This window comes from Callorhinus ursinus, unplaced genomic scaffold (genome assembly GCF_003265705.2).
Source record: "Callorhinus ursinus isolate GAN/ISIS: 27379988/994484 unplaced genomic scaffold, GSC_fseal_2.0 scaffold27, whole genome shotgun sequence".
In the NCBI taxonomy this organism is placed as follows: domain Eukaryota; kingdom Metazoa; phylum Chordata; class Mammalia; order Carnivora; family Otariidae; genus Callorhinus; species Callorhinus ursinus.
In genome coordinates this window covers 6,466,559-6,493,969 of record NW_027397089.1, presented here as the reverse complement: position 1 = coordinate 6,493,969, position 27,411 = coordinate 6,466,559, and the positions used below count along the sequence as shown (strand labels likewise).

The 27,411-nt window shown below is 37.6% G+C and overlaps 1 protein-coding gene and 1 pseudogene across 11 annotated transcripts in view; both read left to right on the top strand.

Moving 5' to 3' along the window:
- Positions 1 to 27,411, top strand: part of CCDC91 (coiled-coil domain containing 91) — a 349,003-nt gene that overhangs the window by 5,727 nt on the left and 315,865 nt on the right. The window lies entirely within an intron of this gene.
- On the top strand, positions 6,825 to 7,367 carry LOC112830017 (ATP synthase peripheral stalk subunit d, mitochondrial pseudogene; annotated as a pseudogene).

The window sequence follows — 27,411 nt, the reverse complement described above, 5'->3', positions numbered from 1 at the left end:
CGCGTGATGGTTTCCCACAGGTCTTAGGATCTGTTCATTTTTCTTCATTCTGTTTTCTTTCTGTTCCTCAGATTGGTTAGTCTCAATTGAGGGAGCCCAAAAATTGGCCTGTGGGTTGGTTTGTCTATCACCTATTGAGTGTATTTACTGGTGTATAACACACCACATTAGACATACGGAAAAGAAACAGGCATTTAGAAGGACAAAGAGCGATCAAGGAAGACATCAAGACAAAAGCTTTACCAATAGTAACTAAGTTGGGAGTTACAAAGGAGGAGTTATTGATAGACTGAGAAAGAGGGGTTGGGATACTAGAAGTTTCAATAGATGTGAATGGCAGGTTCAGTGGGAATGATAGCCTACTATTAATAGAAGGATACAAAGTTGTAGTAAGAAAGTAAATTTTGGAGGTTAAGATCCTGGAATTGAGGCAGTTATGTCAATATCACAAATATAGTGACTACCTGTGTTTATGGACCAATTACTGCAATGATATATTGTGATATATAGAGCAATATATAATAGAGGCAATAATAGCCACTGTTTTTAAGTATCTGTAATGTAGCGGGTACTGCACTGGACACTTTCAAACATTTTTTTAAACTCTTCTTTTTGATTATTTTTTTATTGAGGTGAAACTCACATAACGTAGAATTAATCATTTTAAAGTGTATAACTAGTGGCGTTCAGTGCTAATTCACTATTGTGAATAGTGCTGCTATGAACGTTTATGTACCAGTATTTGTTTGTGTACTTGTATTCAATTTTCTTGGGCATATATGTAGGAGTAGAATTTCTGGTTAATGTGGTAATTCTGTGTTTACCATTTTGAGAAATTGCTAAGCTATTTTCCTAAGTGGTTGTATATATTATATTCCTACCAGCAATGTATGAGGGTTCCAGTTTTTCCACATCTTTATCAGCACTTAGTATTTTCCTTTTTTTTTTTTTTTGGTTATAGCCATTCTGGTGGATGTGAACTGCTACCTCATTGTGGTTTTGATTTGTATTTCCCTAATGATGATATTAAGCAATGTTTTAAGTGTTTTTGGTTATTTTTATATCTTTCTTGAAGAGGTGTTTATTCAGTTCTTTTACTAATTTTAAAATTGGGTTGCTTGTCTTTTTGTTGTTGAATTTTAAGAGTTCTTTATATATTCTGGATACTAGTCCCTTATTAGATATATGATTTGCTAATGTTTTCTCCCATTCTGTAGATTTTTTTTAAAAGATTTTTATTTATTTATTTGAGAGAGAACAGGCAAGGGAAGGGGCAGAGAGAGGGAGAGGGAGAAGCAGACTCCCCGCTGAGCAGGGAGCCCGATGCTGGGCTCTATCCCAGGACCTTGAGATCATGACCTGAGCCGAAGGCAGATGCTTAACCAACTGAGCCACCCAGGAGTCCCTGTTTTCCGTTTCTGGATAATGCCCTTTGATACACAGAAGTTTTAAATTTTGATTAAATTCAGTTTAGTGAGTTTTTCTTTTGTTGCCTGTGCTTTTGGTGTCATATCTAAGAATCCATTGCCAAATGAAGGTCATGAAGATTTGCCCCTATGTTTTCTTCTAAGAATTTTATAGTTTTAGTTGTATTTACGTCATTGATCCATTTTGAGTTAACTTTTGTTTATTGTGTGAGGTAGTGGGTCTATGAAATTTTTTTATTAAATATTTTTGTTAAATATTTTATGTATTTTGCTGCTATCTCCTTTATTTACTCAGTAAAACGTTTATGAAATTTATCCATGCCAATACATATGACACTAGTTTTTTCATTTACACCGCTTTATCATTTGAATGGCTTTTTACTAATTATTAATTTCCTCTCTCTAAATGGACTTCAACATGGCAATGAATTTTCTTCATCTTCTCTGATGCACATGAAGGAATTTTTCTAGGGTCTGCCTTAGAATTTGCTGGTTCTTATGGTAAGAACATCTTCAAGTTAGATATTACTAAATTATTCTCTAAAGCCATTGTTCCCATTTTGCTCTCACTATTAATATCTGAGAGTGGTTCTTCATCCTTGCCAATAGTTGGTATAATTACTTTTGTAGTTTTTGCTAATCTGATGGGTATAAATCTCATTGTCACTAACATATTTCTGTCCCTGATTATTAGTGAGATTGACTATTTTTCCACATATTTATTGGTCACGTGGGTAATTCTGTGAATTGCCTATTCATGCATCTGTCATTTTAGTGGCATTTTAGAAGAGAATGGTAGTAAACATGGATGTTCAGTGTTCCATATTTAATTGGAAGTGCCTCCTACTCATTCTGGCTTCAGAGGCAAGTACTCAAGGCTTCTCTTTATTAGGAAACCTTACCTGACCTTCCAGAGAAGTTCAGATTCCTTTTTCCCCTCAGTCTTTGCAACACCTATGTGGTTGCATGTGTTTTTACAGCTTATTTCTCTTCTCTTTGCCAGACTGTAAGTACAATGAGGAAAGGACCAATTTTGCTTACCATTATATCTTTAGCACCTAGCAGGGGTCTTGAACATCAAAGGTGCTAGTTAATATTTATTGAAGTTAATGAACAGAAGGGAAAATGAATGATGAATAAGGGGAGCTGATAGATAAAACATTCTGAAGAAGGATCCAAGGCATCTGAGGAGATGAAAGCATGGGGATGGGCATGAGATCTCAACACTTTTAAACTTTTATTGTAGTTTACATTATCTATTGATATTTTCTTTCTTAATCTAAGACAGTGGCTTTATTGATCATTATATTCTTCAGTAGCATTGTAGTTGGTTTTAATTAAATAATTGGGTGAATGAAAATGAGATCTTTGAATTACAGATTTATTTCTTTATTTGAGAGAGAGCGAGCGAGCATGGAGGGGAGGGGCAGAGGAAGAGGGAGAGAGGATCTTTAAGCAGACTCTGCACTGAGTCCAGAGCCCAACGTGGGGCTTACTCTCATGACCCTGAGATCATGACCTGAGCCAAAACCAAGAGTCAGACACTTAACCAACTACACTACCCAGGTGCCCCTGGGTATGTATGTATGTATTACTCATTTTTTCACAAGGGGGTGTCAGGTTAGGTATTTCCAAGATGCATCTCTCTATTTTCTTTTATTCTTCTTACTATATTTGAATCATGTAGTTTTGGGCCAGGTATTTATTTACTTATCACCAGACAGATATGCCGTGTTTGGGTAGTGTATATTGCTGCCAAAGGCTCACCATAAAGTTGTTGAAGGTGATAGAGTGGGTTTCTAGAAGTATAGCTAATTCCTCTGTGGTGTCTAGTTAATATAAAATATAAAAATACCAACCAAAGACATCTATATAGAATTAAATACTTATGTGTAGTTAAATGAACTTAGTAAATAAAACTCACTAATGTCAGTGCCATCACCCAATAGCTAGCCTTTTTTGGACTTGATTATATATTTACTCATAGAGAAATAGCATCAGTTGACATTTCTGTAGGATTCTGACAATATGGCATATAAAAAAATGTTGGTAGTGCTTAGATTGCCCTATGGGAAAGCCTTGGATTTTTAGCTAAAATGGTGAAGAGGGAAAGTCCTTCAAATAGTGCTCATAAGGATTCAGGTTTGTTAGGGATATACTCAATTTAAGTGTGCTTCAGACATGAGGATTATTTTTTTCATTAACACATATATTGTGTTTTTCTGGAAGAATTAGAATCTCTGTGCATTACCAGTCTTTCATAGATAATTTTTTTCTCGATTACTAAGTATTGGAAGTGAAAAAATTACAGGTGACTGATACTAAAGTCAGGATCAGATGAAAAAAATGATCTTGGTGATGATAGTGGTACATTCATTTCAAGAAGAAATTAAAAGTAGCTATTAGAACAAGCTTTATATCATCTTGGAAAAAAATGAGCAAAAGAGTCCTTTATGTATTTCCCTTGGTAAACATGTCTATTTCTGTTAAAGGGCACAATTAGCAGATTAAGACTTTTGATAAATGCATAAACATGGATTTAACCACTGTCAAAACTGAATTTATAAAAGTTAAAATAATGGACAAGGGAGATGTGTTGAGAAGTAAAATTCAGTTCAGTAGAAATCTTTATTGAGCCCTGACTATATTTTAAGTACCTGTACTAGCCACTGGAGGTTACAGAAATAAATGTTATTTGGTCTTCAAGAATCTCACAGTCGAGTAGATGAGAGTAATATAAACTAATACATTGTAGTGAGGACATAAATTGGGAAGGAATGGGTTTCTGAAATTTGATATTAGGGGCATGTGGGAAGACCCTGATGAAGCTGGAGATATTGAACCCTTAAATGCATGCCTCATTTGGGTATGTTACTCTGGCCCATTTACTGAGTGACTCAAAAAATGAGTTTTCAGTGGGACCTGGAACATTTAATCTGCAATAGGTTCAGGTTTCTGTGCAAACTGCTCTGTTGCTAGGGTCATATGATCTAGCAGATCCAATGGTGTTTAAGTGTCAGTGGTAGACAGGGATGCTATTTAGAGCCTTTGGCAGGCCCCGATAGGTAAATCATAGTGCAGATCCTTAGGATTTAGACCAAAGCCTGCCCTTCTCTGCTGATAACTATGCCTTTATAAGGAAATAGCTGTTGGTTTGCTGCTGGGTCTTAGATTCTGCTTAACTGTGAGCCACCAAGTTACTATGTGACCTGAGCTGCCCAGTACTAAGTGGGTGGTTATCTGACCCATCGGGCCATAAAGTTGGGCATGCACAGCAGTACTCCATTGTCAAACGGAAGCACTATGTATCTAATCAGGCCTGAGCAGGCCCTGAAGACACAATGCGTTACAAGAAGAAGGTGCTCAGATGCTATAGTCCCTACTCTGCTAGCATCTTCCTTTTTCTGAGACTGCACCTATGGCTTCACGGGAAGTTCCCTAAGGTTAATTGACGGGAATAAAAGACTCAGATGTGGTTTACAGATGGTTCTTCATGATATGCAGGTACCACCTGAAAGTGGGCAGCTGTAGCCCTATGGCCCCTCTTTGGGGTATCTCTGAAGGACAGTGGTGAAGGCCAATCCTTTCAGTGGGGAGAACTTTAGGCAGTGCACCTGGTTGTTCACTTTGCTTGGAAGGAGAAGTGGCCAGATGGATGATTGTATTGTTTCATGGGTTATGACCAGTGATTTGGCTGGATGGTCAGGGACTTGGGAGGAACATGATTGAAAAACTGGTGACAAGGGAACGTGGGGAAGAGGTATGTAGATAGACCTCTCTGGACAAAAAATGTGAAGATGTTTGTGTTCCATGTAAATGCTTACCAAAGAATGACCTCGGCAGAAGAGGATTTTAATAATCAAGGGAGTAAGATGACCTATTTTGTGGATACCAGTCAGCCCTTTTCCCAGCCATCCCTGTTATTGTCCAGTGAGCTCATGCATAGAAATGGCCGTGCGGGCAGGGATGGAGTTTACACTTGGGCTCAGCAATATAGACTTTCACTCATCCAGACCTGTGTGGTTACAGCCAATGCTGAGTGCCCAGTCTGTCATCAGCAGAGAGTAACACTGAATTCCTTATATGACACCATTCCCTGGGGTGATTAGCTAGCTAACTAGAGGCAGGTGGATTATATTGGAGGGCCACCATCATGGAAGTGGCAGTGATTTGTTGTTACTGGAATAGACACTTACTCTAGATATGGAGTTGCCTTCCCTACATGCAGTGCTTCTGCCAAAACTATCAATCTGTGGGCTTACAGAATGCCTTATCCACCATTACGGTATTCCTTACAGCCTTGCTTCTGATCAAGAAACTTATTTCAGAGCAAAAGAATTACAGCTTGTGGAATTCATTAGTCTTATGTTTCCTACCATCCTGAAGCAACTGGCTTGATAGAATGTTGGAATAGTCTTTTGAAGACTTAAGTTACAGTGCCAGCTAGGTGTGTCAGTTTCTTGCAGCACTGGGGCAAGGTTCTTAAGAAGGTTGTGTATGCTCAGAATTAGTATCCAGTTTCTCCCATAGCCAGGATTCATAATAGGTTCAGGAATCAAGGGGTGGGAATGGAAGTGACTCCATTCACTATGACCCCTACTGACCCATGAGCAAAATTTTTAGTGCCTGTTTCCATGACTTTATGCTCTGCTGGCCTAGACGTTGTAGTTCCAAATGGAGGAACGCTTTTACCAGGAGACACAACAATTCCATTGAATTGGAAGTTCAGACAGCTGCACTGCCGGTTTGGACTCCTCATGCCACTGAATCAACAGGCAAAGCCACTACTGGCCGGGATGACTGATCCTGACTGCCAAGGGAGAAATTGGACTGCTATTTCACAATGGAGGTAAGGAAGGGTATGTCTGAAATACAGGAGATCCCTTAGGGCATCTTAGTATTATCCTGCCCTCTGATTAAGGTCAATGGAAAACTAAAGTAACCCAGTTCAGGGAGGACTGCTGATGGCCTAGACCCTCAGGAATGAAGGTTTGAGTCAGCCCATCAGAGAGTCATGACCAGCTGAATTGCTTGCTGAAGACAAAAGAAATTCAGAATGGGTAGTGGAAGAAGGTAGTTCTAAATACCAGCTATAACCAAGTGACCAGTTACAGAAACAAAGTCTATAATAGTCATGAGTATTTCCTTTCAATTGTTATGAATATGTTTGTATGTAGGCACACATATGTATGGCTACATATGTAAAATATCTGTTTTTTTCCCCTCTCATTTCCTTATCATGTAGCATAAGATGCATTGAGTGTGTACATAGTATTTTAAGTAGTGTTACTTTTCCATCATAGTATATAAAATTTGAGATATCAAGAAGAGTAAACCTGAGTTCTGTTCCTTGCTGCTGTGGACTCTAGGCCGCTGGGGTTGGTGAAGGATCTCAAGATGGCTGCGTGAAAACCTGCTGCTCTAAAAACCATTGACTGGGTAGCTTTTGGGGAGATCATACCCCGAAACCAGAAGGCCATTGCTAACTCCCTGAAATCCTGGAATGAGACACTTACCTCCAGATTGGCTATTCTCCCTGAGAAACCACCTGCTATCAGCTGGGCTTACTACAAGGCCAATGTGGCAAAGGCTGGTTTGGTAGATGACTTTGAGAAGAAGTTTAATGCCCTGGAGGTTCCTGTGCCAGAGGATAAATATACTGTTCAGGTGGATGCTGAAGAAAAAGAAGATGTGAAAAGTTGTGCCAAGTTTTTGTCTCTCTCAAAGGCCAGGATTGAGGAATATGAAAAAGAGCTGGAGAAGATGAGGAACATAATTCCATTTGATCAGATGACCATTGAGGACCTGAATGAAGTCTTCCCAGAAACCAGATTAGACAAGAAGAAGTATCCCTATTGACCTCACAAGCCAATTGAGAATTTATAAACTTGAGTTGGGGAGAAAGCTCTGGCCCTCGTATTGTAAATGCTGGACATTAAAAATAATGATATGGTAAAAAAAAAAAAAAAGAGTAAACCTAATTGAAGGACTTTTCCTCTTCTGGGGAAGAGGTTAGTATGTTTCCAGGTGTACACAGGATAGTTGTATCATCTTAGTCATAATTAAGACCTTGTTACTGTCTTTATTTGGAGATTAAGTGTGGTTTAAGGAGATGTGTACAGGTGCTAAGTTGACTAGGGATGGACTTGCGATGGTTAATTTTATGTTTCAAATTGGGCCAAGGGTTTTTATTGTTTCCTGTCTCACTTTTAGGTCTTTAATCCATTTTGAATTTATTTGTGTGTATGGTGTAATAAAGTGGTCCAGTTTCATTCTTTTGCATGCAGCTGCCCAGTTTTCCCAAAACCATTTGTTGAAGAGGCTGTCATTTTCCCATTGGATATTCTTTCCTCCTTTGTCGAAGATGAATTGATCAGATAATTGGGCATCCATTTCTGGGTTTTCCGCTCTGTTCCATTGATCTGTGTGTCTGTTTTTGTGCCAGTCCCATACTGTCTTGATCGCTACAGCTTTGTAAGATAACTTGAAGTCTGGAATTGTGATACCTCCAGCTTTGCTTTTCTTTGTCAAGATCACTTTGGCTATTTAGGGTTTTGAGATTCCATACAAATTTTAGGATTGTTTGTTGTAGTTCTGTGAAAAATGCTTTTGGTATTTTGATAGGGACTGCATTAAATGTGTAGATTGCTTTAGGTAGTATATGATATAGAGAACAAAGGTCAAAAACCGAAATGCAGATAAAATTAAATTTACTTATAACCTGCAGCCTATTGACAGATACTTGAGGCTGGCAGAGTATCACTTTCCTCCAGGTACTCCCAATCTTTTTTTTTTTTTTTTAAGATTTTATTTATTTATATGTCAGAGAGAGAGAGAGAGAGAGTGAGCACAAGCAGGGGGAGTGGCAGGCAGAGGGAGAAGCAACCCAATGAGGGACTCGATCCCAGGACGCTGGGATCATGACCTGAGCTGAAGGCAGACGCTAACCCACTGAGCCACCCAGATATCCCCAGGAACTCCCAATCTTAATGTTAATGCTTTGCTCGTGGGAAAAACAACCTTTGCTTGACAATAGGTAGGCCTCCAGGATCCTATGAGTCTTTAGCAGATGAAAATCTATTTGTAAACTTCGCTTTGTATTTACTTCCCCCAACTCCAAAGTATAATCAGTTGCTTCTCACAGTCCAGGGACAACACTTTTCTGCCCTTGGGTCCTGTCCCTGTGCTTTCATAAAACCACCTTTTTGCACCAGAGATGTCTCAAGAATTCTTTCTTGGTCATCAGCTCTGAACCCCAACATCTCTACATCAGTTTAGACATTTTAACAATATTTGTTCTTCCAATCCACGAGGATGGAATGTCTTTCCATTATTTGGTGTCATCTTCATTTCTTTTCATCAGTGTTTTATAGTTTTTAAAGTACAGGTCTTTTAACTCTGGTTAGGTTTATTCCTCAATATTTTATTATTTTTGGTGCGGTTGTAAGTGGGATTGTTTTCTTAATATCTCTTTCTGTTGCTTCATTTCTGGGTATAGAAATGCAAAAATTTCTGTACATTGATTTTGAATCCTGAGACTTTACTGAATTTGTTTATCAGCTCTAGTTCACCAGTTTTTTGGTGAACTCTTCCAGGTTTTCTGTATATAATATGTCATCTGCAGATAGTGAAAGTTTAACATTTTTCTTAATGATTTTGATGCCTTTTATTTCTTTTTGTTGTCTGATTGCTGTGGCCAGGACCTCCAGTACTATGTTGAAAAGAAGTGATGAGAGTAGACCTCCTTGTCTTGTTCCTGACCTTAGGGGAAAAGCTCTCAGTTTTTTTTTTTATTAAGGATGATGTTAGCTGTGGTTTTTCATATATGGCCTTTATTATGTTGAGGTATATTCCCTCTAAACCTACTTTGTTGAGCGTTTGTATTATGAATGGATGTTGTACTTTGTCAAATGCTTTTTCTGCATCTATTGGAAGGATCATGTGGTTCTTATTCTTTCTCTTATTGATGTGATGTATTAATTATGTTGATTGATTTGCAAATATTGAGCCACCCTTGCAACCCAGGAATAAATCCCGCTTGATCATGGGGAATGATTTTTTTAATGTATTGTCAGATTTGTTTTGCTAGTATTTTATTGAGGATTTTTGCATTTATATTCATCAGGAATATTGGCCTATAGTTCTTTTTTTGTGTTGTCTTTATCTGGTTTTGGTATCAGGGTAATGCTAGCCTCATAGAATGAATTTGGAAGTTGTCCTTCCTCTTGCATTTTTTGAAACAGTTTGAGAATAGGTATTAAGTTTTCTTTAAGTGTTTGGTCCAATTCACCCATGAAACCATCTGAACCTTGACTTTTGTTTGTTGAGAGTTTTTTGATTACTGACTCAATTTCTTTGCTGATAATCAGTCTGTTCAAATTGTCTGTTTCTTCCTGTTTCAGTTTGGGTAGGTTGTATTTTTTTTTTTTTGGAATTTATGTTGGTATGTAATTTTTCATACTATTTTCTAAAATCGTTTATATTTCTGTGGGGTTGCTTGTTATCTCTCGTCTCTCATTTGTGATTTTATTTATTTTTATTTTTTATTTTTTGGTCCTTTCTCTTTTTTTCTTGATAAGTCTGGATAGAAGTTTATCAATTTTATTGATTTTTTAAAAAAGACCACTCCTGCTTCCATTGAGCTGTTCTATTTATTTTTTAGTTTTTATATCATTTATTTCTACTCTAAACTTTATTTATTTATTTATTTATTTATTTAAAGATTTTTATTTATTTGAGAGAGAGAGAACAAGAGACAGAGAGCATGAGAGGGAAGAGGGTCAGAGGGAGAAGCAGACTCCCTGCTGAGCAGGGAGCCCGATGTGGGACTCGATCCCGGGACTCCAGGATCATGACCTGAGCCGAAGGCAGTCGCTTAACCAACTGAGCCACCCAGGCGCCCATCTACTCTAAACTTTATTATTTCCTTTCCTCTTCTGGCTTGAGGTTGTTTGTTGTTTTTTTCTATCTCCTTTAAGTGAAAGGTTAGGTTGTTTATTTGGGATTTTTCTTGTATCTTGAGGTAGGCCTGTATTACTATAAACTGCCCTCTTAGAACTGCTTTTGCTGCATCCCAAATGTTTTGGACTGTTGTGTTTTCACTCTCATTTGTTTCCATGTACTTTTTTATTTCTTCTTTTATTTCCTGGTTGACCCATTCATTATGTAGTAGCATGTTCTTTAACCTCCATGTATTTGTGGTCTTTTCAGATTTTTTCTTGTGGTTGACTTCTAGTTTCATAATATTGTGGTCAGAAAAGATGCATGGTATGACCTTGATCTCTTTGAAATTGTTGAGGCTTGTTTTGTGGTCCAATATGTGATCTGTTCTGGAAAATGTTCCACGTGTACTTGGAAAGAATCTGTGTTCTGCTGTTTTTGGATGGAATGTTCTGAATATATCTTTTAAATGCTTCTGGTCCAGGGTGTCATTCAAAGCCATTCTTTCCTTGTTGATTTTCTGTTTAGGTGATCTGTACATTGATGTAAGTGGGATGTTAAGGTCCCCTACTATTATTGTATTATTATCAATTAATTCCTTTATGTTTGTTATTAACTGTTCTATGTATTTAGGTTCTCCCATATTGGGTGCATAAATATTTACAATTGTTATATCTTCTTGTTGGATTGTCCCTTTTATTATTGTATGGTGTTCTTCTTTGTCTCTTGTTATAATTGTTCTTTTAATGTCTGTTTTGTCTGATATAAGTATTGCCACTCTGGCTTTTTTTGATATGCATTTGCATGATACATGTTTCTCCATCCCCTCACTTTCAATTTGCACGTCTTTAGGTCTAAAATGAGTCTCTTGTAGGCAGCATCTAATGGGCCTTTTTTTTTTTTTAAATCCATTCTGTCACCCTGTATCTTTTGGTTGGAGCATGTACTCCATTTACATTCAAACTAATTATTGATAGATAGGTATTTGTAGCAATTTTACTTGTGTTTTGGTTGTTTCTGAGGATTTTCTCCAATCCTTTCTTGTCTCTCTTTCATAGTTTGCTGGTTTTCTTTAGTGATATATTTGGATTTCTTTCTGTTTATTCTTTGCATACTTATTAGTGGTTTTTGATTTGTGATTACCATTAGGTTTGCATATAACATCTTTGGCGTATAGCAGTCTATTTTAAGTTCGTTAAGTTTGAACACATTCTTTACTGTTCTCCTCCCCACATTTTGGGTAATATGTTGTCATATTTCACATCCTTTAATTTTATGAGTTCCTTGACTGATTTTTTACAGAAGTATTCCTTTTTACAAATTTAGTGTTTCCTGCCTTTACACTGTCATTTTTGAGCTTTCCTTTCAACTCAGAGTCCCCTTTAATATTTCTTGCAGGGCTGGTTTTGTGGTCATGAACCTCTTTTTCATTTATGTTTGTCTGGGAAACTCTTTATCTCTCTTTCTGTTCTGAATGATAGCCTTGCTGGATAAAGTTTTCTTGGCTGCAGGTTTTTCCCTTTGAGTACTTTAAATATAGCCTGCCACTTCTTTCTGGCTTGGAAAATTTCTGCTGAAAAATTTGCTGATAACCTTATGGGGTTTCCCTTGTATGTAACTGTCTTCTTTTGCCTTGCTGCTTTTAATATTTTCTCTTTATTACTATATTTTGGCATTTTAATTACAATATGTGTTGATGTGGATTTGCTTTTTTGGTTTTGTTGGGAGTTTTCTATGCCTCCTGGATCTGGATATCTGTTTGCTTCCCCAGATTGGGGAATTTTTCAGCTGTTATTTATTCAAATAAATTTTCTGCCCCCTTTTCTGTCTTCTGGGACTCCTGTAATATGAATGCTATTACTTTTGATCGAGTCACTGAGTTCCCTAAGTTTATTCTCATTTTGTATAATTCTTACTTCTCTCTTTTATTCAGCTTGATTACTTTCCATTACTCTGTCTTCTAAGTCATCAATTCGTTCCTCTGCTTCTTCCATCCATCTCTTCCTTCCGTCAAGTGTTTTTCTCATTTTGTTTATTCAGCCCTTTCTCTCTGCTATTTTATTCCTTATCTCTGTGTTAATGGTCTCACTGATGTTCTCTAGCCTTTTCTCAAGTCTAGTTAGTATCCTTATGATCACTGCTTTAAATTCTCTATCAGGCATGTTACTTACATTTGTGTCGCTTAGATCTCTGGTGGTGGCCTTGTCCTGTCCTTTCATTTGGGATAAATTCCTCTGTCTTCTTATTTTGTCTAAGTCTCTACCTGTTTCTGTGTTAGGATTGTTAGCCATGTCTCTTGTTGTTAAGGGTAATGGCTTTATGAAGAAGGGGTCCTGTAGTGCCCTGCAGTGTAGTTTCCCCTATCCCCCATGCCTGGTGCCTCTGGGAGTATCATCAATGTATGCTGCATGCACACTTCTGTTGTGTCCTGACCACTTTGTCCTTCAGGCCAGTTGTCTGTAGAGGCTCTCTTTGCCTCTTGTGGGCAGTGTTTTGTCCCTGGGCTGAATATGGCATGTTTTTTTAAGTAGGTGTGTTCTGGTCTGCTTGTGAAATGAGACCTGTCACCACCTCTGGTAGGTATGAGCAGGGGTATGGGCCGGTTGTCTGAAGGAGGGTTCCTGGTGCGCTGGGAGTGAGGCAAGGGTGCCTGGTAGCGGCGGTTCCACCCTGGAGCAAGGGGGTTGAGGGAGCTTGGTGTAAGCATGTTAGGTAGTGAGTATAAGCCCTGAGCTGGATCCTGCAGGTGTCTGTGAGTTTATATTGGGTGGGGGAGGGAAATGGTGCCTTCCAGTTCCTTTGTTTCTGGGCGTCTCTCTCTGAAGGCTGCCTCTTTGGGACATGCTCAGAGATGAGCAACTAACCTCCCTACTGTGTGCCCTTGGTGCTCTTTAGATCGCTGTTTCCATGCTATATGTCTGTGGGCTCTTTGCCTGCTGCCTTTTCTCCAAGAGCAATCCCAATGTCCTCTGGGCTCTCCCTGAGCCAAACACACTGACTTTTGAAACTCCAGGCTGTAAGCTGCGCTGATTGCAAGAACTCATGAAATTCAGCCCCTCTCACTTTCCAAACTAATAGCTATGGGGATTCGTTTTCCCTGTGCCCTCCCCTATGTGTTAGTCTGTCTCTTGCCCTTCTCCGCAACTGTGGCTCCCTCCTGACTGCAGCAGCCGGGGTCTGTTTCCCTCCCAGCCTGCTTCTCTGCACTTACTACTTTCTTTGATGTGGTCTCTTCTCTACCTGTTTGTTCTGCCAGTCTTCATGTTGATTTCTGGGATATTTTGGATGATTTGCTAGTTATCTGGTTGTGTTTGTTGGATGAGTTGAGCCTTGGGTTCTCCTACTTCACCACCATCTTGCCCTCTTCTCTTTGAGCTTTATTTTCTCCCACAACCTCATTTTAGATTATTGAAAATAGTCATTATGTCTCTGTCCTCCTTGTTGAAAGCTAGGCATTAATTAAATATTCCTGGTGACAGATTAGTGAATATAGTAAAATGGAATCCTATGCCAAATAAGATACTGCTTAAATTAAAAAGGAGAAACCCATGAGCAGTGGTACTCAGTACTGTTTGTTTTCACTTTTTTAAAAGTAAAGTAAGTTAAAGGAGTAATTATGAAGACTATAGGATTTCCCTGTTCATAAAACATTTTGAGGGGAAAAGAATGATTGTTTGGATACTTTCAGCATTTAAAGCTGGTTAATTACCACACATTCTTTCCATTGTGATTGTGTAGCAATGCTGAGGTCTGGAATCATGCAGATCATTTCAGAACCTTTTTTTCTCTTTTTTTAAATCAGCTCTCAATAGAGTCCTTTCTCTGTTGGTTCTCAGACTTAGAAGACATATAGTGATTTTCTAAGCAGAGAAAATCTTGGTTCTTCCTGCAATTCAATTACTTTAACATGGTTTTAGTAATTAAAAGAAAATACAGATTGTGCTTCAGAAATATCACAGAACTGTTATTCTAATCAAGAAAGGTATGCCATCTTTTTGGGAGAGTATGTGTAATGAATTTTCAAGTTTGTCAACTCTTTAGGAGGAAAGATAATAATTGAGTAAACTGAATAAAACACCATTAATTGGTTATGTATATATATACATGTCATATATATATATACGTAGGTATATTGGTGTGTGTATATATAATGATATATATATAGGTTGCATATATATATGTGTTGGTGTATACATACTATATATATATCGAGAAGCTGAGGCATGTGTTTCTGTATGTAGGAACTGTAGCATTCTTTTAAGTAGTTATCTGTTCTTAGCTGTTCTTAACATAATGGGAGATTGGTTAGACCGATGGTGTTCTAATTGTTCTTCGTCTGTGAAACCCAGACTGAAGGTTATTGATCACTTCAAGTGTGTGTGTATGTTGAGAGAGAAAGTCATTGTGAGGGATGTAAATAGAATGTTACTTTCATTTTAAGAGATTCTTTGTTTTAGCCTTTCAGAATATAATGAAACTACTGTTGTAACTGGGACACAGAGGTGCAAAGGGCACCTGGCTCTGGGGATCCCAAACAGAGCAGGTTCAGCCACTTGCCACTGACAAAATCCAAGGGCAGAGAGATGAGTGGTGGTGAAACAAGAAAGGAATTTATTTCAGTGAGGCTAGCCACTGGAAAGACAGCAAACTAGTGTCTCAAAGACTGTCTCCAAAATGCTGAAAATACTTACAGGTTTAGATAAGGAAAATGTAGGACAAAAGTCCATAGATACATGCAAGTGGGCATTAAATGTCAGGTTGATCATTGTCTTGGGATCAATCACATGTGGTCTTGCTGGTGTCAGGGCAGTCCCTGTTGCTTGAGGGAATAGTTTCAGTTCCTATCACAGAATGCTTTGCCTGCAGGGTCTTTTGCCTGAGTTGAGTTAAGCTGGAAAGGAGAACTTAAAGAATTAGAAAATACAGACTGAGGTAAAAATAGAGGGAGTTGAAGTCCTCTTTCACTATCATAGGCATCAGAGTTGTACTGGTTGTGGAGGAACCAGTGCTTAGGAGAATCGCACTTTTGTTCACATCACTACCATTGCGTTCCAGTTACCCATAGTACGTGTATCTTTTTCTCATGGTAAAAAAAATTATGGTAAGAAGATTAAGCTCATAACATATTACCAGGGAATATGCCAAAATGAGCTAGATGATAGTATGGTGGTACTGACAGTAGAGATGCTACCACAGGATAGGTCACATAATTGAATACATGTTTATATAAACACACACATATATACCTGTATATGTTTCATATTAAATTGCCTGGGAATATTGAAATCCCCCAATTTGTTGTATCCTTTAAATATCCTAGTGTAGTACTAGTTTGCGCATAAGCCAAGTTTGATTGTGCATTTTTGAGTTGTATGTGGTTCTTTGGAAAGTTTTAAGAAATTTTCTGGAATAGCAATTTTGAACTGACTAATCTGTTCATAGTTGCAGGTGTGGTTCACATTTTTTCCTATGTATTTGAGAAGTTGAAGTCAGTAAGTCAATCAAAAATAATGTGTTTATTCATGGACTTTTCTTCTGTGCAAAAAAAAAAAAAGGCAGACTTTTCAGAATGGCTGGAAGAGGCAGAAGATGAGACTGGAAACGCACATGTGAGCCAATTTATTAAGGAACTATAGGATCTTTACTGGTAGAGTACCAACCACATAATGGTATGATTATAGTGTATAATCATTCTGTTATGCAACAATCTAAAAAAATAAGGTTTTCTTTTTTTTTTTTTTGTGACAGAGGGTAGTGGTATGTAAAACTTAAAGTAAGACAAACTTTTCTAAGCAGAAAGGTGATTATAATTTGGGTATGCCTGATAGCTTCTCTAGTCTCAGGCAGCCTAGCTTACTGTATAGAGCTTTAAAAAGCCTGATGTAGTGATGTCCGCTATTTCACTTTTCATCTAAGGTTATCTTGTTTTCTTATTATCTATCCCATCCCTGTTCAGTTCCCTTGGTTTTCCAGTTTGATGACTCCATGGTCTGTCCTCACTTCATCTGTCCTGTGTTTGATCTTTTGGACACCTGATTTTAAGCTTAGTTACATTAAGCACTCTGAGACAGTTTAAATCCCGCACATCTTTTTTCTCTAGTTCTCAGTCCTTCCCCACTTTGGTTTTTGTAGCAGTTGTAGTTGTGCCTAAAAGATAATCTTTCCTTTCTCCTCACTTTCAAGAAACGCTCATTAGCTGGAGTGCCTGCTTAATGTGCTCTTTCTACTCCCACCTGTGCTAGAGGAGAGGACTTAGCACTAGTGACAAGTGTTGAGGCTGCAATGAAATCTCAGACAGAATTCCTTTTCACTATTTATTTTTGTATATTTTGATTTTAAAAATCCATTTTATTGAGGAATAACATACAACCAAAATCATCAGTAATCCAATACTATTAAAGATATTAAATAAATTAAAATAACCAATAATATTTTCATAACTTTTTATACATATTTACATATGAGAAACTACCACTGCATTCATGATTTAGAACATTTCCATCACTTTGAAATATTTCCTTATGGCTTTTTACAGTTGACCCCATCCTAGCACTCCTTGTTCCTGACAACCTGATTTGTTTTTCATCACTGAAATTTTGCCTTTTTTTAGAATTTCATTTAAAAGGAGCATTATGGATGTCATTTTGTGTGTTTGCTTCTTTCACTTGGTGGAATAAAGATTCATCCATGCTATTGTGTATATGAATAGGTTAAATTTTGTTGCTGAGTAGTATTCCATTGTATGGATATGCTACAATTCCTTTATCCATTTACTAGCTGATAGACATTTCAGTTGTTTCTGTTTTTTGTTTTTCCATTTTATATTAACATTACATGTTTTTTTTTAAATTTTAAAATTGTGGTAAAATGTACATGACATAAAATTTATCACTCTAATCATTTTTAATGTACAGTTGAGTGGCATTAAGTGCATTCACATTGTTGTGTAACCATTACCACTAAAAGTTCTCCAGAACTTTTAATGTTATTATAATTGGTGTTGTTTATTTTAATTTTCAGTTTTTAGCTTCTGGTGTATAATAAAATACAGTTGGTTTTTTAAATTATTGATCTGGTATTCTTCATGTAACTTTTTTGAGGATTCCTTAGGATTTTCAACATAGACAGTCATTTTGCCTGTGAATAAAGATAGTATTACTTCTTTTCCAGTCTGCATGCCTTTTATTTCTATTTCCTATCTTACTACACTGGCAAGGACCGCCGATGGGAGCATGCAAAGCATGCATCTTTGACTTCTTAAGGATTTTAGGGTGAGGCATTAGGTCTTTGACCATTAAATAATGATGTTAGCTGTGAGTTTTCTTTTTTGGAGATAGTCTGTATCAGATTGAAGACATTTGTTTGCTAAGAATTTTTTATTTTTATTTTATTTATTTTAAAGATTTTATTTATTTATTTGACAGAGAGATAGCGAGAGCAGGAACACAAGCAGGGGCAGTGGGAGAGGGAGAAGCAGGCTTCCCGCTGAGCAGGGAGCCCGATGCGGGGCTTGATCCCAGGACCCTGGGATCATGACCTGAGCCGAAGGCAGATGCTTAACAACTTGAGCCACCCAGGTGCCCCGATTTTTTTTTTTTTTTAAAGTATGCTCCACACCCACGATGGAGCCCAGTGTGGGGCTTGAACTCATGACCCTGAGATCAAGACCTGAGCTGAGTTCAAGAGTCAGATGCTCAAGTGACTGAGCCACCCAGGTGCCCCAAGAACAGAATCTATCTTTAAATGTTATATATGCACTTGAAAGAACGCCTAATCTGCACCTGATTGGTAGCGTTTTTCCAGAAATTTTTGTTTGTTTCGAGTCTTTATTTAAATTCTAGCTGGTTAACATATAGTGTAACATTGGTTTCAAGAGTATAATTTAGTGATTCATCACTTATGTTCAACACCCAGGGCTCATCACAAGTGTCCTCCTTGATACCCATTACCCATTCATCCCATCCCCTGCCTACCTCCAGAAATGTTAGCTTAAATTGGTTGATAATGTTGTTGAAGTTTTCTATATATTTACTGATTTTCTTCCTGCTTATTTTATCAATTATTTTGAGAAACTGTTGAAATCTCTAGCTGTGGTTTTGATTTATGTATTTATCATTTTGGTTTTGTCACTCCTTCATTTATTTTGAAGCTGTTATTAGATGCATATACATTTAAGATTGTTATGTATGCCTGATATTAACTTATTTCTATATCATTATGACATCTCTTTATCCCCAGTAATATTCTTTGATCTGAAGTCTAATTTTTCTGGTGTTAATATAGCCACTTCAACTTTTTTTTTTTGATTACTGTTTGCATGTATATCTTTTACAGCCCTTTATTTTTTAAAAATTTTATTTATTATTTAATTGACAGCGAGACACACAGTGAGAGAGGGAACACAAGCAGGGAGAGTGGGAAAGGGAGAAGCAGGCTTCCTGCCGAGCAGGGCGCCCAATGCTGGACTCTGGGATCATGACCTGAGCCGAAGGTAGTCGCTTAACCAGCTGAGCCACCCAGGCGCTGCCACAGCCCTTTATTTTTGTCTTTTTTTTTTTCTTAGCCAAAATGAATTTCTTGTGGCATATAGTCAGGTCTTTTATATTGAATGTGACAATTTCTGCTTTTTAACTTAGCTGTTTAGATCATCTGTACTTAATATAATTATCAATATAGTTGAATTTAAGTATATCATTTTGTTATTTGTTTTCCTTTTTCCCTTTCTGCCTTTTCTTCTTTTCCTAAGTTATGTTGAGTTTGAGGTTGTTTTTTTTTTATTTCATTTTATGCCCACTGTGGCTGTATATTTTGGTTAATTAATCAGGTCATTTTTCTAGGGTTTACAATATATACCTTTAACTAATTAACTTTCTAATAATGTTCTATTTCATGTGTGTTGTAAGAACTTTTCAGTAGTATACCTCTATATCCTCTCTCATCATTTGTGGTATTGATTATCATTTTGTTTACTTCTGTATATTCAATAAAACCAACAATGCATTGTTACTACTTTTGTTTTAGGAAGTCAGTTATCTTTAAAATTTTTATGTTTAGCCACATATTTACTATTTCTGGCACTCTTTATCCCATTTGCACCAATTCAAATTCCAATCTGGTTTAATTTTTCTTCTTGAAGAACTATCTTTAACATTTCTTTCAGTACAGGTTTGCTGGCAAAGAATTTTCTCAGCTTGTTTGTCTGGAAAAATATCTTTATTTCCCCTTCTATTTTTAAAGATAGAAACTGAATCAGTAATCAAAAACCATCAAAAAAGAAAAGCTTAGGACCAGATAGCTTCACAGGTGAATCCCACCAAACATTTAAAGAATTAATACCTATTCTTCTTAAGCTATTGCAAAAACAGAAGAGGAAGAAATGCTTCCAAATTTATTCTATGAGGCCAGCATTAGCCTGATACCAAACCCAGACAAGGACACTACAGAAAAAAAATAATAAATGGATAAAATTATGGACCAAAAGCTCTGATTAACGCAGATGCAAACACCCTCAACAAAATATTTACAAACCAAATTCAAAATATATTAAAAGCATCATTCACTGTGATCAAGTAGGATTTATCTCAATGATGCAAGGATGGTTTGATACCAGCAAATCAATCAACATGGTACACCACATCAACAAAATGAAGGATAAAATTCATATCATCATCTTAGTCAATGTTGAAAAAGCATATGACAAAATTTGACATCTGTTCATGGTAAAAACTCTCAGAGATTATACCTCAACATAATAACGGTCATATATAACAAACCCACACCTAACATCATACTTAGTGGTGAAAAGCTGAAGACTTTTCCTCTAAGACCAGGAAAAAGACAAGGATGTCCACTCTCACTACCTTTACCAATATAATATTGGTACTCCTGCCTGCAGCAATCAGACTAAACAAATAATAAAACCTTATGTAGAAAATGCCCTGTGGGTCCCAGTAGTGCAATCCTCTTTGGTCACCAGACTCCAGGGGTGTCCCCTGTTTGGGCTCTGTGTGCCTTCCTGTTTTGACTGGGCCTTGACTGCTGTAGTTGTGCTGGTAGGTGGGGGTAGCCTTCCCCCACTTACTGTCCTCCCCCTGCCCTGCCTTTCCCTGGGGCTGTCTACCAAGTAAGGTAGTGTGTTAGTCCCTTTTGGTGGATGCCCATCCCAGCTGAGGCTGCCTGCCTGTGGGGTGTGGCAAATCAGGATTCACTCTGGAGGGGTGCCTGCTGGGATGGGCAGGTTGGGTGGGTCTGCAGGGACACACTCAGAAGGGGTGAGCTGTGCTAGCGAGGAAGATGGAGAGTGTTAGAACTGGCTCTTGCCTGTGTCAGGCCACCTAGGCTGAAGGAAGGCTAGAAAAATGGCTCCTGCCAGCACTTCTGTTCTGGGGGAAAGCTCCCGTTGACCCCTACACCTCTGGCACAGGCTTAAAAACTAGTCAGTAAATCTCCTTCCCCTATAGCCCAGGTGCTCTTCAAACTGCTGCCTTTATGCTTGGTCTTAGGTGAATAATATAGTGCTCTGGCCCTCCAGGAGTGAAGTCTTGGTTTCCTATAGCCCTTTCATTCTCTCAAGAGTTATACCTCCTGGCTTTCAAAGCTGGATGATATGGGGCTTGTCTTTCAAGTGCAGGTTCCTAGAGCTGGGGGTGCCCAATGTGGGGCTTGATCTTCTTGCTCCTCAGGGAGGACTTCCACTCCTGTAATATCTTTCCCATTTGTGGGTTACCATGCAGGAGGTTTTTTTTTCTCTGACCACTTCTCAGTCCCTCTTGCCTTTCTTTTGATTTCTTTCTTTCTTTCTTTTTTTTTTTTTTAAAGATTTTATTTATTTATTTGACAGAGACAGCGAGAGAGAGAACACAAGTAGCGGGAGTGGGAGAGAGAGAAGCAGGCTTCCCGCCGAGCAGGGAGCTTGATGCAGGGCTTGATCCCAGGACCCTGGGATCATGACCCGAACTGAAGGCAGACGCTTAAGGACTGAGCCACTCAGGTGCCCCCCGCTTGCCTTTTTTGATGTGTCTTTTTCTTTATATCCCTAAAGAAAGAGGGAAGAGCTGTTCTGCTAGTCTTCGGGTCATTTTCAGAATGAGTTGCGTTATATGTATTTGGAACCTCAAGTGTGTCTGGGGGTGGAGGTGAGCCCAGGATCCTCTTACTCTGCCATCTTCCCTGCACTTTCTTTCTGATTTTTTTGAATGGCTGTTAATTTTGATTGGATTAAGCTATTTTGAGTTTTATCTTGTTGATTGTTGAATTTTGTTGTATTATTTCAAATAGTGTGTATTGTTCCAACTCTCATTTATGTTATTTGAAATCATTTGGATTATTTTGAGGCATATTTTTAAGATTTGTTAGTGTGGGTCCAGAACAGAGTTTATTGTAGGTCACTGCTAAGGAGATGTACTCCTGAGGATTCAGCTGAATCCTCTATGTATTACAAGGTTTATCCACTCTGACTAATAGGAATCTAAACTGTTGTCTGCTGTGTGTGAGCTTCAGATGTTGTACTCACTTTTGTTTATCTTTTCCTAGTCTTCTATAATTTTCTGTCATTTGTGTATGGGTTTTAGTCATCCCAAGACTTGTGCAGACTTTTCTATCTCTGGGATTCTTAGTGTAGTTTTCTCAAGTTCTTGGCCCTGGTAGTTGTAGTTGCCTTATAAACCTTTAACTCTGTCTCCTCAACTCAGTTTTGCTTGAGTGTCGCCACTATGTCTTGTAGCATACAAACTGACTCCTGTTTGTAAGCTGGGCAATTACAATGCTTATTTTTCTTATTTCCTTTCTTTCAGGTGTTACAGTCCTGTGCTACCTGTGGTCTAATACCTGAAAGCCACTGTTTCGTATATCTTGTTCAGTTTTCTAGTTGTGTTAGTTGGAAAGTTAAATCTTGCCCCTGTGTCTCCATTTTGATTGGAAGTAGAATATTTTCTGTATAGTGTAATTTAAACTTTCCTTCATCCTTTGTTGTACTTTTCTTTTGAAGTAACTACACTACAGAAGATAATGGATACTTTAGGAGTGGGTGGTAGTGAAGATGTCTGCAAGTAAACTGCTGGTGATAGTTAGGAAATGTATGTTTTATTTTTTCTGTTCACTCTTTTCATCTTTTATTATAGTTCATATTTTATAAAGTATTTTATAAAAAGTAAAGTCTCTCCACTTGTCATATCTTTGTATAAAATTTACATGCTAGGAATATGCACCATAGTTTTTGGTAATTTCCTGTATTTTAGACACATCTTTTCCTACTCTTAGTAAACCTTGAGAAACCAGACATTTCTCATTTCTCTATCCATAATAGATCATTGTACTCAGCAACTATTTAGAAAACACCCTCATTTTGACATAATGTGAAGAATTTTAGTGTACAAATTTTATGCTGTTTGGCTAATTAGAGATCCTTAGTATAGTTACAGGGTTTTCCTGTTCATTTTCTGAAATGAGTCTAATGTGATCTTTCTCCAGATTTATATTCTTTCTGACTAGGTGACAATCCCAGAGCTTTCCATCCTTGGCATTATTATCCTTTTCATTGTGTTGAAACTATAGTTTATAAGATAGCTGCAGCTGCACTTGGATAGTTCTACTGCTTTGGTCTTTTCAGGATTCATGCATGTGGTAACAAATACCACCAGTAACATCATCTCTAAGGGATGAGGACTATAGATATGTACAATTTAAAATTATTTCTTTTGGAAACTCACCTCTTTTTCCATTCTTCCTTTATTTCTCCTGGAAATTATATGTGTTCTTCAAGGTTATGCAAGCTTTGACAAGCTGAGCTTTGCCAGCCTATCCAGGGGAAAAGTCAGCACCTTACATGGAGCCAAAGTAGAGGGGAAAAAATCCCCAATTTTAATGGCATTGTATCAGGAAATGGAAAGCATGGTGGGGCATGTGTGCAGATATATGAAAACTTGTAGCTCTGCATGCTCTTAGGTTTTTATTGTGTTCCTTTTATGTTTTATAGAGACAATATAATATAGGCCGTGGTGAAAAATTTTTTTCTCTACTTTTTAAAGGAGTGGTGGATGTTTTTGTGATGCTGTCAAGATAAAATTTCTATTTTTTGTTAATATATTTACTATCTATTTGATATTTCTATAAATAAATGAATCTTTACGTAGCTTTTGCATTTTACCCTGGGCAACGTTGTGTGCTCGCTTGTGTTTGTTTGACTCTGCTTTCATTTGGCTTCCTTTTTCTGAGACTTGAACTATTTAATGTCCATAGCCAACCTTCTAATGTTCTAGTGCAACTATATGCCCCTCATCTCCTACTTTCTTCTTTTGCTTGTCTCCTGAGCAAGATTTCTCCCTCTATATTTATTTCTTCTTTTGAAACTTGCCTCTTTGGTATACCATTTCACTAGGGTATTATTATGTAATTTGATAAGTTGAGTAATTCTCATTTATTAATGATACTGATGTAGGAAAAGACATTAGGGTTCGAGTTCGACAGCTAAGAAAGAATTCCTGAGATGTTTTTGGTACAAAAAGGTGGTTTTATGAAAGCACAGGGACAGGACCCGTGGGCAGAAAGAGCTGCACTGGGATCATGAGCAGTGGCCCATTACATAGTTTCAAGTTGGGAGGGAGTTAGGGAGCACTTAAGTCTCTAAGGAATTTTGGAATAAGGTTTCCAAGACCTTGAGGGGGCTAGCTATTATTGGGAAAAGGTCATTTATTACTGTCTAATAAAAACTGAGTCATGAGACCCTTCAGATATATATCGGTGGGTCATATGCTTGGGAGCTGATTGCCAACACTTATCTAAAATTTACAAAGAAATTTTTATATGTTAAAGTAGACTTACAGGATTTTGGAGGTTGGGCTAAGATTACCTGTTGCCCTTAGCAAAGTATTAACATGGAGGCAGCTGAGTCCCTAGAGGAATGTCACTCTGTGTTTCAAGGACTTGTCAGTGGGGCTGTAGGTAGTAAGAAAATTTAATAATTTTTCTTCTGCCTCTGTTTCCCACATCAATACTGCTCGTAACAGTAGGGAGTTTTGGTATTTAAATTGACAATCACAGGAGGTGTTAACTTATGTCATTAATATTATAATGTTAAGCACTTTGAGATTTTATATTCTTTAATTTTGAGAGTTTTTAGTCTTTATCTAGATTCTTACTGTGAGGAAGAGAAATGTCTTAAAACAAGTAAGTAGTCTCCTAAAACCATAAGTTTCTTGGAGAAAATTTTTTCTCTTGAAACTCAGGCCAGTAGAGGTATGTCTGTACTGTTTCCTTGGTAGCTTCAAGTCAGGTATTTTCATGGATGTTCTGCTTGTCCCAGAAAGAGAGCCCTGAGTTTTTCACTTGGGGAGTGCTTAAATGCTCCACAAATCAGTGACTAGATACGTTTCATTTTGTGCCCATGTGGTTTCTGTGGGTAGTTTGTTGTTTTAAAAACTTTGAAAGAAGAGCATTTTTTTTTTTTTCCTGGCAATCATGTGTATCCTGTGCAAGTATTTTTCATTATTAATAATCTTGAGAAGAACCAACTCCAGGTCATAATGCAGTTGGCTAAAATCATAAGGTGTTATCCAGTCATCCCATATGATTTGTGTCTGGTTTGCCAAAATCCATTAATTTGAGGCTCCCAAAGGGCAGAGTAATGGTTTCCTCTCCTGTTTTTGTCACCAGCCTGTTTTTGGAAATTATTTCTATCAATTTTATGTAAACTAACAGTCTTCCAGAGAAATTCATGAGATACTTAGATTTAATTTCTTCTGGGCCTATATACTGGTTTTACTTTAGGGTGGGTATTTCCCTCCTCCTTTCTTACTCTATATAGAAATTTCCCTTTGTTTTTGACTTGAATTTCAGCTTTCCATTGTGTTTTGCTTTTCATCTTCCTCATTTAGGCCTAGTGGTTAGAAATCTTGTCTTTAATTGAATTTCAAAGTGGTTAAGTTTTTGTCCTTTTCCGTTCTCCTGTACAGTAGTGAGGGTTTGCTTCTGTAGGTACACTACAACCTTTTAGTAATGAATTTGGGTTTAAAGAGAAATTGAATTAAATTCTTGAGTTACTTCAGAAGTTGTAACATCATGCTATTTACATTTCTGGCCACCCAGTGAAGGTTTTATGAAAGTGAAGTATTGTAGTGAAGTTTTTGAAAGTGAAGCTTTTGTGTCATCACCTTGTGGGCATGAAAGGTGTTTTTAGGATTTTGCTAGCCCAGAATTACAATGTTAAAAGTCCACATAAATCTAGTTAATAAGTGAATTAACCAGAAAGAAAACTTGAAGAACCCCTTCTCTGAACTTTCTATCTTAACTGAAGAGGAAACTGAAATCTAGATAGATTTGGTGACTGTGATAACATGTAATTTAGTGGAAGTGTTAGGACTAGAGCCTAGTGCCCTGACTCCACATCTAGTGCTCTTTCTACTCCCTTGAGATCTCTTACTATCTTATCACCAACAAAATGACAATTTATGTGAAATGTTATAGGGCTCTGGTTTTAAAATACCCCAATACATTTTATATTTGTGATATAAATTTGATGAGAGAAAGCTTACAAATTCATACCACATTTTCCCTCTTGTCCTGTAAAACAGTACCGATCATCTTTGAGGTTCATTGAATATTTGAGGAAGGAAATTGTTTGGTCTTTATTTGTTTAAGCCTATTCTTCATTGTATTAAAGTAGTTTTTAAAACTTCCCAAAGCTAGGGGCGCCTGGGTGGCTCAGTTGTTAAGCGTCTGCCTTCGGCTCAGGTCATGATCCCAGGGTCTTGGGATCGAGCCCCGCATCGGGCTCCCTGCTCTGCGGGAAGCCTGCTTCGCTTCTCCCTCTCCCACTCCTCCTGCTTGTGTTCCCTCTCTCACTGTGTCTCTCTCTGTCAAATAAATAAATAAAATCTTTAGAAAAAAAAAAAAAACTTCCCAAAGCTAGGAAAGCATGCAAATAAAAATCTCCTATTTAGCATTTGTTGATGGCTTTTCCTGTCTATCTTTCTAACAGAACCTGTTTTGTTCAGGCATCTAAACCTTCTTCACATGACTCAGAGAAAGGGGTCCTCTTTCCTAGTTCCAGGATTGATTCTGCTAAGTCTCAGTGAAACATGGCAGTTCCCTTTCTTTGCTAGTGACAGCTTCAAAGATTGGCAGATCACAATCTCAGAATATCTTGATCTCTTGATTCCAGCCTGTAGATGAAGCTACACATAGGCAGTCAGCTAGGAGAGTTACAGAGGATTTCTGAAGCTCTGACGTGTAGTGCTTAGAGCCTCCTGTACCCTCTTGTATTTGATAATGGTTATACATTTCCTTATTGTTGAAGCCAGTTTGCTTTTGGAATTTCTGTTACTTCTGGATGAAAGATGCTATCTCATACATCTCTTGATACTTTATACTGTGAAAGACAATTCAGTAAGAGTTAGATTTTGGCCACTAAGTTGTTGTGAATTCAAGGAATAGAGAAGACTTTAGATAGGTTTGAAACTAGGAGAATCTCTTAAGAGATTTGTGATTGAGACAATTATAAAATCAGAGCTCATAAGGCATCATAAACCATTGTGACTTAACTTCCATCTTTTTTAGCTCTACTGAACTTTTCTTCCTTTTTTTTAAATTTAAACCAGTAACCTAAGTCCAGTGGTTTCTGTTCATTTCTTTTTTTCTTTGACCTCTATTATATTATACCTATTTCCGTCCTTGTACACTTTCCCATATGACTTCTAGGGCATCGTTCTGTCTTTGTATATTTATGATCATTTCTTTTAAATTTCTTTTACTGACTTTCTTTGACCCATCCCTTGAGTAGTGATGGTTTTCTATATTCTTGGCCTAATTAAAAAAAAAAACTTATTGTTTATTTTTTATTTTATTTTTTTTTAAAGATTTATTTATTTATTTATTTGACAGAGACAGAGACAGGAAGAGCAGGAACACAAGCAGGGGGAGTGGGAGAGGGAGAAGCAGGCTTCCCGCTGAGCAGGGAGCCCAATGTGGGACTCGATCCCAGGACTCTGGGATCATGACCTGAGCTGAAGACAACCGCTTAATGACTGAGCCACTCAGGTGCCCCCCAAAA